Source organism: Salvia hispanica, chromosome 2 (genome assembly GCF_029641045.1).
Source record: "Salvia hispanica isolate PSC_SH4W2 chromosome 2, Shi_PSC_v1, whole genome shotgun sequence".
NCBI classification, from domain to species: Eukaryota; Viridiplantae; Streptophyta; class Magnoliopsida; order Lamiales; family Lamiaceae; genus Salvia; species Salvia hispanica.
The window spans coordinates 24,171,201-24,181,745 of NC_142693.1; the positions used below are offsets into that span (position 1 = coordinate 24,171,201).

General features: G+C 33.7%; 1 pseudogene; it reads right to left on the reverse strand.

Moving 5' to 3' along the window:
* Positions 1-3,433: 3,433 nt before the first annotated feature.
* On the reverse strand, positions 3,434-6,912 carry LOC125189862 (receptor-like protein 54; annotated as a pseudogene).
* Between the last annotated feature and the right edge of the window lie 3,633 nt (positions 6,913-10,545).

Below are 10,545 nucleotides of genomic sequence, written 5' to 3' on the forward strand. Positions count from 1 at the left end.
CTTTTTCGGTGAATAATTTAAACATTTTATACTGTCAAACTAGGACAATAAAGTATCAATAAGATATTCATGCTTTAGAAAAGACACATTACAAATTTGCTCAATATCCAAATCTAGTCTTTTTTTTAATTTCTACACCCACTTTTTTCATGAAGATTCTCTCAGTGATTGAAATTATGTTGTCTTGTGTTTATGGATGTTACTAATTCCAGTGTCCCACGTCGATTATGTAAAGGAACTAGTGTAGGTTTATGAATCAAATAAGCTTTCTCTCTTGATATAGTCTAATCTTTTCGAATAAATTTGTCATGTTTGGCTAGTTACATTGATTCCTTCGTTGTGTGGCCCGACAACTCATAGTGGTAGTCTGACAAATGGAGAGGAGCCGATCCAATCGTGGCCAACTTGACCATGACCTAGTCCTTAGTATTTCGGGATGAGTTGTATTATTTAGTCTATAACCATAACAGCTGATCAACTCCAATTTTGTTGGATTTAAACCACTATTCTCATATTTTCTTTGGAATATTAATTGGGACTAGCTCATTTGTTTAAGGTTGGATTGATATTCAATTTATTATATCCAAAAAGTACCATGTTGTCGATCTCCCTAGCCAACTTAATCGTAATTGATTAATTAGTAGTGTCTAATCAGTTATAATTAGAATTAATTAAACTCGGTTATAACTAAATGTAAATCAACGCAAACTTTTTATAACAAGGCCAATTATTGAGGGTCGTACGTACACCTTTAATTAATAATGGAATAAAAACACATTACTTTAGATTACGTCCACACAAGTTTCTTTATGTCTTTGTACAAACACTATCAATGAAGCCATTATTTATAGTATAAAACACCCCCATGACATACTGTATGATCTCAAACAATATAGTAAAATATTGATGATAAAAGCATAAAAACATATGTGAATATAAACAAATAAAGCAGCGGTATGTATTTGATAGTAATTGAATTTTGTTGAACTTTGCAAGCAGGGGAAATTATTATTTCTGAAGCCCATAAAATAATGGGTCCTTTTCTTAAAAAACATGTGGAGAATTTTGGTCACATCTACTCAGCTTGTATATGCTTTTAGAATAGGTTGCTATCAATAATTTTTGGTCACATCTACTCAACATGTGAATGACACCGATTTTAATGAGAAATTGATAAAGTAAGAGAGATGGGAGAAAAAATAGTTAAAGTAAGAGAGATATGGAGAAAAAGTGGGTATAGTACGAGATATAAACTTTATATTTTTAGAAATAGGACTATAATTTGTGGACATCCCAAAATGACAAAAATGAGACTATTTTTCATGGACGGGGGAGGTATTAAACAAATGAAAAAGGAATGCATCTTATTCTACTTAGATATTGGTAAAGGAAAAGGTTAATTTCTTAGGTTTCATTAAAATAATAATAATACTCATTTTTACTTCTATATATGAGAAATTATATATATTGGTGAAATGAATAGTGGAATATAAAAATCGTTAACCAAACCAAATATTGTTAATTAATACAGGAGAAGATAATGTTTTTACAGCGAAAACAACAATATTGGTGTCTATCTCAAAAACCATTAAAGCTATAGACCTAAAAATGAATTCTACCTTAAAAAAATATAAAATCCTAAAAAATAATTCAAATAATAGACTAAAATGTTAATGGGCTCTAAAGGCCCTAAAAATAAAATTTGGGCTTCGAAGCCCCTAAAACACAACCGAGTCATCAATTTAATTTTAAAAAAAAAGCAGAAGTTGTTCTTCACTTTGTCTTCTTTTTTAGAGTACTATTATTTTGATCATCATTTGCAACCAAAATTATATTATCCGATTGAACTAAGTCAGTCAAAACCTTTTCATTCAAAATTTTGGAATTGAACCTACGGAATTAGTGGGTGGAGAATTCATCTTTTTGAAAATATGGGACATTTATTGGGAACTAAGATTATAACTTCTTTGTTTTTTAGTGGGAAACCAAAAGCATCTTTTAGAACGAAAATAACGTCAAATTAAGCCATCAAAATGTGAAAATACTATATTGTCTTTATACATAACCTCAGTTTTTGTTTTTCTTATAAATAATTGGAAAGTTACCTAAATTGCCAACATTCTTCGCCACAACTAAAACTTGCTATAAATTGCCAATATTCTTCATCCACCCGGACCCGATCCTCCCATGAAAATCTTCATCCTAAAGAATTAAAGTTCCTAAAATAAATTAAATAATTAATGGGATGAATAAGGCCTAAAACGAATTTGGGCTCACAAGCCCATGAAAAGGAATGTCCCATTTACACAGAATCCCATTCTGGCAAATTACCAAACAGTTTGATTGCACAAACGAAAAACTGACATTTTACATATAAATGTGCGAGCATATTAATAAAGTAAGGATGGTAACAGAGTACACCTTTACTGTTGAAATATGAGCTAAATTTTCAGAGAAGGAGAATTTGATCGATTCATCATATGTTCGATGAAATGCATGACTCATTTCTATAAAATGTTTCAATTTAGCAAATATAAGATGTTTATGAGATGATGTTTCTCTATACTCAAGTTGATGTATTTACAAGCATATAATCTTGTAAATAAGGAAAAGGATGATTCTCAATAACTATGAATCTTTTCCTCAATATATAGTCAAACTTTCAAATATATATGTAATACTATTAGTAAACTTTCAAATCCATTATTTGCGATAACTTTGAAATAATTCTTATCATTTCTCCTCAATTTTTTCCACTTGTATATAATATATTACATAATTATATAATTTTGTAGACAAATCAACACACTGAATGAGTACCATAAAACACTCTTTGTATATCGAAGCAAAGAAATCAAAGACTTGTAACGTTTTAAAGAAATTAGTCAGGCATTTCGTCGAACATATGATAAATCGTTCAAATTCTCCTTTTCTGATACAATTTAGCTCAAATTTCAGCAATGGTGGTGCACTCTGTTTTCATCCTATATCATTAATACACTGATACATTTGTATGTAAAATCTATTCGATCATTTTCCAGAAAGGGTTTCTGAGTGGATGGAACATTCCTTTTTATGGGCTTTTAAGCCAAAAATTGTTATAGGCCTTATTCAGCCCATTAATAATGGAATTTATTTTTGAAATTATTATTCTTTAGAATTTTTATTAATTTCAAATTAGAATTAATATTTAGGAGCCCACAACAAATTCAAGTCAAGTGTAACAAAATGCTCATGGTGGAAGTTTCTATGGGCTTCTGAGCCCAAATTCGTTTTAGGCCATTTTCAGCCCATTAATGATTTTTTATATTAAAATTTATATTAATGATTTTACTTAGAATCCATTTAATAGATCTATAAATTAATTATTTTACTTAGAATCCATTTAATAGATCTATATATTAACTAGTCTTTTTTCTAAATCAATTAAAGATGACAAAGTTCCATATTTATATTAACCAAGGACCTAGAGTTGGTTCGACTCTCTTTTGCATCTCGGGAAAAAACCAACAAAGAAAACCCAAGATAGAGCTTATAATTAAGCTCGACACTCTACCTATTACATTAATAAAATAAAAAGATAAATGGGCTAAAATGACATGGCCTGGGCTCACGCGTGCCTCTATGCTCCTCGTATCACAATACGAATACTACTGTCTACTGACTCGGTTCCTGGCAGTGGCAGCCATTCTTGTCAATAATAGCCCAACGGCTAGTAAACCTTTCCTATACATTGGGAAATCATTTTACATTGAAGGTACTTTGGTAGTTCCTAGACTAAGACTTTAATGTTTACTAGTACCTAGAACTAGGAGAGTTCCCATAATGTAATCCACCCTATATATGTGGGTACCATGTAAGCTTTACAATCAATCAAAAAAAAAATATACAAACTCTTTCTATACAAAGTCTTTTTGCCACCATGTTTTATCTTCTTTATGTCGCCTCTCTCGATTACCATCTCTAAGATGGTATCAGAGCGGGTCGCCGAGTGTGGGTCAAATTTAACTGACCCAGCAGTATATCTGGGCCGAAACCAAAAAAATGACTGATCCAGCAGTATATCTGGACTTTAAAATATGGGCCAAGTGGTCCAACCGATCGAAAAAAAAAAAATTGGGCCGATTGTCCAATCGATTAGAAAAAGTCCAACCCCTCCAAGGTTCACCTTGAAGGGTTTGAGGGAGGGTGTTGGCAATTGAAACTAAAAATATAACATATGACTGTCCCACATCGGTGTCAAGAGAAAACTGAAACTAGTATATAAGTCTCATGGGCCCTCCTCCTATAACCAATTGGTTTTAGGATGGAACCCATGGATTTCTATCAATTCTTGCACGTCTTCTTCTCCTGTTTCTGCCATCAAACACCTCTTCAATAATCTCTTCAATTTTTTCGAAGAATTTATGTCTGAAGCTTGGACAGAATAGGAGTAGCCCTACAATACTTCCAAATCCCACAACATATCCAAGTGCAGCAGATACATATGCCCTCTCAATCTCACTAATCTCTTCGACATATTCATGTTCTCGTAGTGATAGCTCATCAATATGACTACAGCTTCTGTTGAGAGGGAAACCACATAGGCCTGGATTTCCTTTGAAGGATTCAGCTGAAAATGTTTGAATTTGACGGCCATTTGGGATCTTTCCGACCAGCTTATTGTGTGACAGGTTCAAGACTTCAAGGAACGTGAATTCTCCAAGCTCCGTCGGTATTGGCCCTGTTAGCTGGTTTCGAGAGAGGTCAAGTGATTCGAGCTTGCTCAAGTGGCCGAATGACTGAGGGATGCTTCCTTCGAGGGCATTGTGGGACAAGTTGAGAAGATGAAGTGTGGTAAGATCACCAATTGCATTTGGTATTTCTCCAATGAAATTATTGCATGAAAAATCAATACTACCAAATTCTGGCCAAATCTGTTTAAGTTTTAACTCTATGCCTTTCATGATTAATGTCACTCCAAAGCTGTACGATTTTGCATCACTCCATTGCATCATTCCCTTCCAACTAGAGAAGTTTATTGATGCCAGACGTCCACTGAAATTATTTGAAGATATATCTAGAATTCGAAGCGCTGACCAGGTCATATTACATGTCACTTCACTATGGAATCTGTTGGAATGCAAACTAAGAACTCTCAATGAGGATGATAGCATGCATGGGAACGTATCGGTGATGTAATTGTTCCCAACATCCATGACCTCCAACGACATGCAACTTGTGAGAGATTTTGGGATCTTTCCTTCTAAATTATTATTGTTAAGCGACAAATATTGTAGCTTACAATCCATAGAAAAAATATTTGGAATGCTGCCATTGATGTTGTTTTGATTCAGGTAAAGCCTCCTAAAATTTTCGATTAGGAAAGGAGGTATGCTGCCACTTAATTTATTTTCTGACAAGTCAAGACTATCGAGTTGTGAGGCATTACAAATGGAGGTTGGAATTGTTCCACTTAAACTATTATTAGCAATAGAAATGAACTGGAGTTGAGATTCAAGTGGAATGGGCAGCTGTAACTCGCCCTTTAACTGGTTAGAGTCCAAGTCTAGGGCCAAAAGAGAAGAAGGAATATGGTAAGGCTTTTGAATATCTGTTAGAAGATTAAATGAGAGGCCTAGATACATAAGTTGTGTTCCCCAAATCCAGCTAGGAATCTCTCCTGCAATTCTATTGGCCGAGAGATCCAAATACTTTAGATCCAAATGTTTGATGAAAACAGGAAAATGGGACAAGTTACATGAATTTAGGTATAATTCTTTTAATTGGAAACCTCCATATGAACTCGAATTGACGTTGCCAACATCTACTGACAGGCGATTATGAGATAGCCCAAGGAATGTAAGATTGGTCAGGCTAAGCAAGTTGACCAATTGAAAAGTGCCATTGAATTGGTTGTAATCAAGATGAATTCCCAACAATGAAGGGAGATCATATAGAGAGTGGGGAATGCTACCATAGAATGAATTAAAACTCAAATATAAATAAACCAGATTGGAAAGACCTTCGAACAATGTAGAAGAAAGTGAGCCTGTCAAGGAGTTATATGACAAATCGACATGAGTCAGCTTGGTTAGGTTAGCAAAGGTGGATGGAATAGAACCCTTTAAACTGCAGTTATAAAGAGTCAAGGTGGTCAGACTTGGAAAATTGGTGAACAAGTCATCAAGTGCTACTGCTGAAAGATTGTTTCGATCCAGTTGAAGAATAGAAAGGGAATGAAGTTGCCAAAAGGATTTAGGCAAAGGGCCATCTAGACTACAATCAACCATGCTCAAAGAGGTGAGGTTGGGTAAATGTGATGATTCAGTGTTGCTCCATTTTTGCCTTTCATGTGAACAAGTGATATAGACACCATCAAGATTGAGCTCTCTAAGCTCTGTTAGATTTTGGAGAAGCATCTCCAAATTTGGGTGCTCAAACCTAAGATTATTGCCAAACTCGTTGGAGATATCGAGACTAGCCAATCTCGTTAAGGATGAAATTTCAGAAGGAACCTGCCCAACAAAACCAGCATGTGACAAATTCAAATATGTCAAACAAATCATATTGCCAATACCTTTTGGAATGGCATCATTGAAGCAATTGTAGGCAAGGTTAAGCTTTTGCAGATATTTAAATCTGAAGAGACTCAGACGAATCCTCAATTCCACCAGAAATGGCCTCGTCATCGAGCTGCAAACTAACGACTTTGCTAGAAGCATCACATTCCACACTGGGCCACTTGCAGCACGCATCACTTTCATTCCATCGCACCAGTTTTGTCGAAAGAGAAGAATCGAAGATCAACTCATGCTTGAGTTGAAGCAGCAAAGTTTCCTGATGACGAAGGCATTTGTTATTATAAGAATGAGTGGTGAAAATGAAGGATGAAATTAGGAAATAAATGAACCACAACAAGTTTGAAAGCATTGTGAAAGAGGTTTTTGTGTACAAATGACAATAGGATGAAAGAGGTTTTTAAATAGACAATCGCAGTTTACTTGGATATCCTTTTTAAGATCACCACTTGAGAGACTAAATAATGGTTGGAGTGAAATATTACCATCATTAATTATATACTCCGGGCACCATTAATTTTATTTCATTTTATATACTCCCTCCGTTCAAAAAAAATAACTCCATATATGAAAGGCACGAGTTTTAATGAGGAATTGATAAAGTAAAAGAAAAAAGAGAAAAAGTGGGTAAAGTAAGAAAGATAGAAAGAAAAATGCATAAAGTATGGCATAAAAATTTTTCATTTTTGGAAATAAGACTATTCTTTGTGGCATCTCAAAATGACAAAATGACGCTATTTTTCGTGGACGAATGGAGTAGTATTTACTTTGTGCATCACATCTATAAATTTGTACTCCCTTTGTTCCGCCTTAATAAAGGCGTTTCATTTATTGCACCCGTTTTGGAAAATACTAATAATAAATAGTTAAAGTGGAGAAAAAGTAAAGTAAGAGAGAGAATAACGTAGAGAAGAGTCTTTTATGCATTATTCCATCACTTACTCTATTTTTTTCTCAACTTTAACTCTATATTATTATTATTTTTTCAAAACGGGTGCAGAAAATGAAACGCTTCTATTAACATAACAGAGGGAGTAAATAACATCATAAATTTAATATAAAATATTAATACTTTTTTTTTGTTTTTCATAAAACTTGAAATATTTAATAATACTATTTGAGTGAGTTAATGTAAAACTATATTTGTTTCGTGAATGCTAAACATACTGTATCAAACGCGTAAAAGATGGCTCAGTCAATTCTGAAGATGAATAAATAAATACGGACAACACACAAGTAGGGGCCTATATGATAGGACTGACATATGTGACTTTCAACAATGCTACAATGAGTTGACTTGAGGTCAGTGGATGTCCCAAATAGAGAATTATTGGGGGCAAACTCCAATAATTTAGAACTGTGAATTGGTCATAAATTAGTGTCTGAAGAGACAATATTTACAGTTCAATAATGTATAGAATTTGAAAGACTTGGAAATTGACTTGGGGTCTTCGGGGTCAGTTGACGTATTAATTGTGAGAATATGAAATCATTTTTTTAAAAAACTTTTTATTGTCTGAGAAAAACTATGCAATGCAATGCCATGTCTTAAAAGATGTCACGAGTTCAAACCCCGTCACCCACTAGGCGACTTTCAATCTTAATCTGCAAACTTCAATAATTAAGAACTGTGAATTGGTCATAGATTGGCTAGACAAAAATATTTTTGGTATTATAATATCCAAAAACACGGTTATTCATGAAAAATTATTTTGTTCTCGATCTATTATTACCATTATTAACGCCTACATGTTTATACTCTCTCAATCCAAAAAAAATAGTCTCATTTGTGAATGACACTGGTTTTAATGAGACATTAATAAAGTAAGAGAGAAACGGAAAAAGTTGATAAAGTAAAAAAGATATAGGGAGAAAAAGAAGATAAAACATGAGAGAGGAAAAAAAGTGAGTAAAATAGGAGATAAAACTTTCCATATTTAGAAATAGGGCCATTTTTTTGGAAATTTTAAAATGACAAAATTAAACTATTTTTTTATGGACGGAGCCCGGAGGGTGTAGTAAATTGGAATTTTTATGGCTAGGGAGTGATTTAAATAACCGTAAAAACTTTTGAAAAAAAATAATATGAGTTGTGACGTGTAAATTCAGTGCAATAATAGAATTGGAAAGATTTGGAAATCGACTTGAGGTCTTCGGGGTCAGTTGACGTACTAATTGTTATATGAAGACAAATATGAAATCATTTTTTCTTGAACTTTTTATTGTCGGAGAAAAAATATGCAATGCAATGTCATGTCTTAAAAGATGTCACGGGTTCAAACCCCGTCATCTTTCGGCCTTAATCCGCAAACCCGATCGAGTAGGATTAGTCGGATTTCGTTAAAAGCGAGTTCGATACATTTGTGGTCAAACCAAAAAAAGAAATGTCTTAGGTGTTTTTCCACTAGAAAAACAAAGGAAATGAGATGATGTTGTAATAAATTTTGATGACTTGAGTATTTCATGTTTTAATTGTATATTTGCATTTTTTGTGTGAGGATGTAGCATTGTTTTTCATATAGTTGATTCGTGAAATAAGATCAAAATTATCTAAGAATTTTTATGGCTTTAACCCTTGTTGTCAAAACAACATCTTAGATAGATAGGCGATATTTCATATATTATAATTACATATTACGATGATTTGGCATTTCATATTTTAATTATATGTATGCAATTTTTTCACATGCGATGATGTGGCATTTTTTTCCATATAGTTGATTTGTGAAATAAGATCAAAATTCCCTAGTTGTCAAAATAACATCTTAGATAGATTTAAGGTATTTCATACTTTCTTTATACTATACAATACTGATTTGATGTATTTTATACTAATTATATATTTGCAATTTTTTCATGTGGGCTGATATAGCATCATTTTCCACATACCTATTTAATTATATATATGCTCGTTGCACCGAAAGGTTTTCGATAATATATGCTTGAAGAAGATGATTTAGATAGGTTAACTGATATGGACCTGATATTTTATTTATTCTGGAAGGGAGCTGATATTCTCTCCGTATATTTATTTAGTTTATTTATGTTTTAGTATTATTTAGTTGCTATGATTTTATTTACTTTCCCTAGTGGTTAGGATTTGATTTGCTTTTGATTTACTTCCCTAGTTTATAGGAGATCTTTTTTGTACCACACATATTATAAATATGTGTGGAGTCTTTTATTATTATCAAGCAGAATGAAGAATTAAATTATTAATCTCGATCTCTCTTCCCCCTAGAACCTCAACTAGGGTTGTTCTCTTTTTCTCTCTACAAATTCACTCAAATAATTCCTCCGATAGGCTAATTCCTATCAAATTGGTGCTTTCATTAGGTTCTCATCCTCCTATTGATTTCTACCACCATGTCCGTCTTGTTGTCAAACTCTCCTCCAGACTCTCCTCCTCGGTTTTCTGGTGTTAACCCCGTGAGATGGATTTTGGATATTCAGGAGTATTTTGACTATTATTTGTTTTCTCATACTGATCGTTTGTTTTTTGTGAGGTTATTTTTTGACCATCCAGCATCTGTATGGCTCCACGAGTATCGACGCTCGAATCCTAATTGCTCATGGCAAGAATTTCTGGATGTTGTTTATCATAACTTTGATGAGGATGCCATTTACTTTGCCGAGACGAATAAACTTCTCAACAAAATTTCGGAGGCAGTTGCATATTTAGCAAAAAAGGAGGCCATGGCTAAAAAGGAGGCCACATCTGATTCTGTCGTCGAGACTATTGCAAAAAATGACGATGTGTCAACAACAAATGTCAAGTCTGATCCCTTCATCGACGAGACGGAAAAAGATGACTACGAATCGCCTCAAGCGTTGGATGAGGCAATGGTTTTGGTGGAAACCAAATGTCCTCCACAATCTCATTGCCCAAAAATCAATGTTGTCATCATTGGTTATGTCACTGAAATCGCTGAAGAGATCTCATGCCCGAAGACGGTTTCTCCATCATTCGTTGAGGTCACAAGCG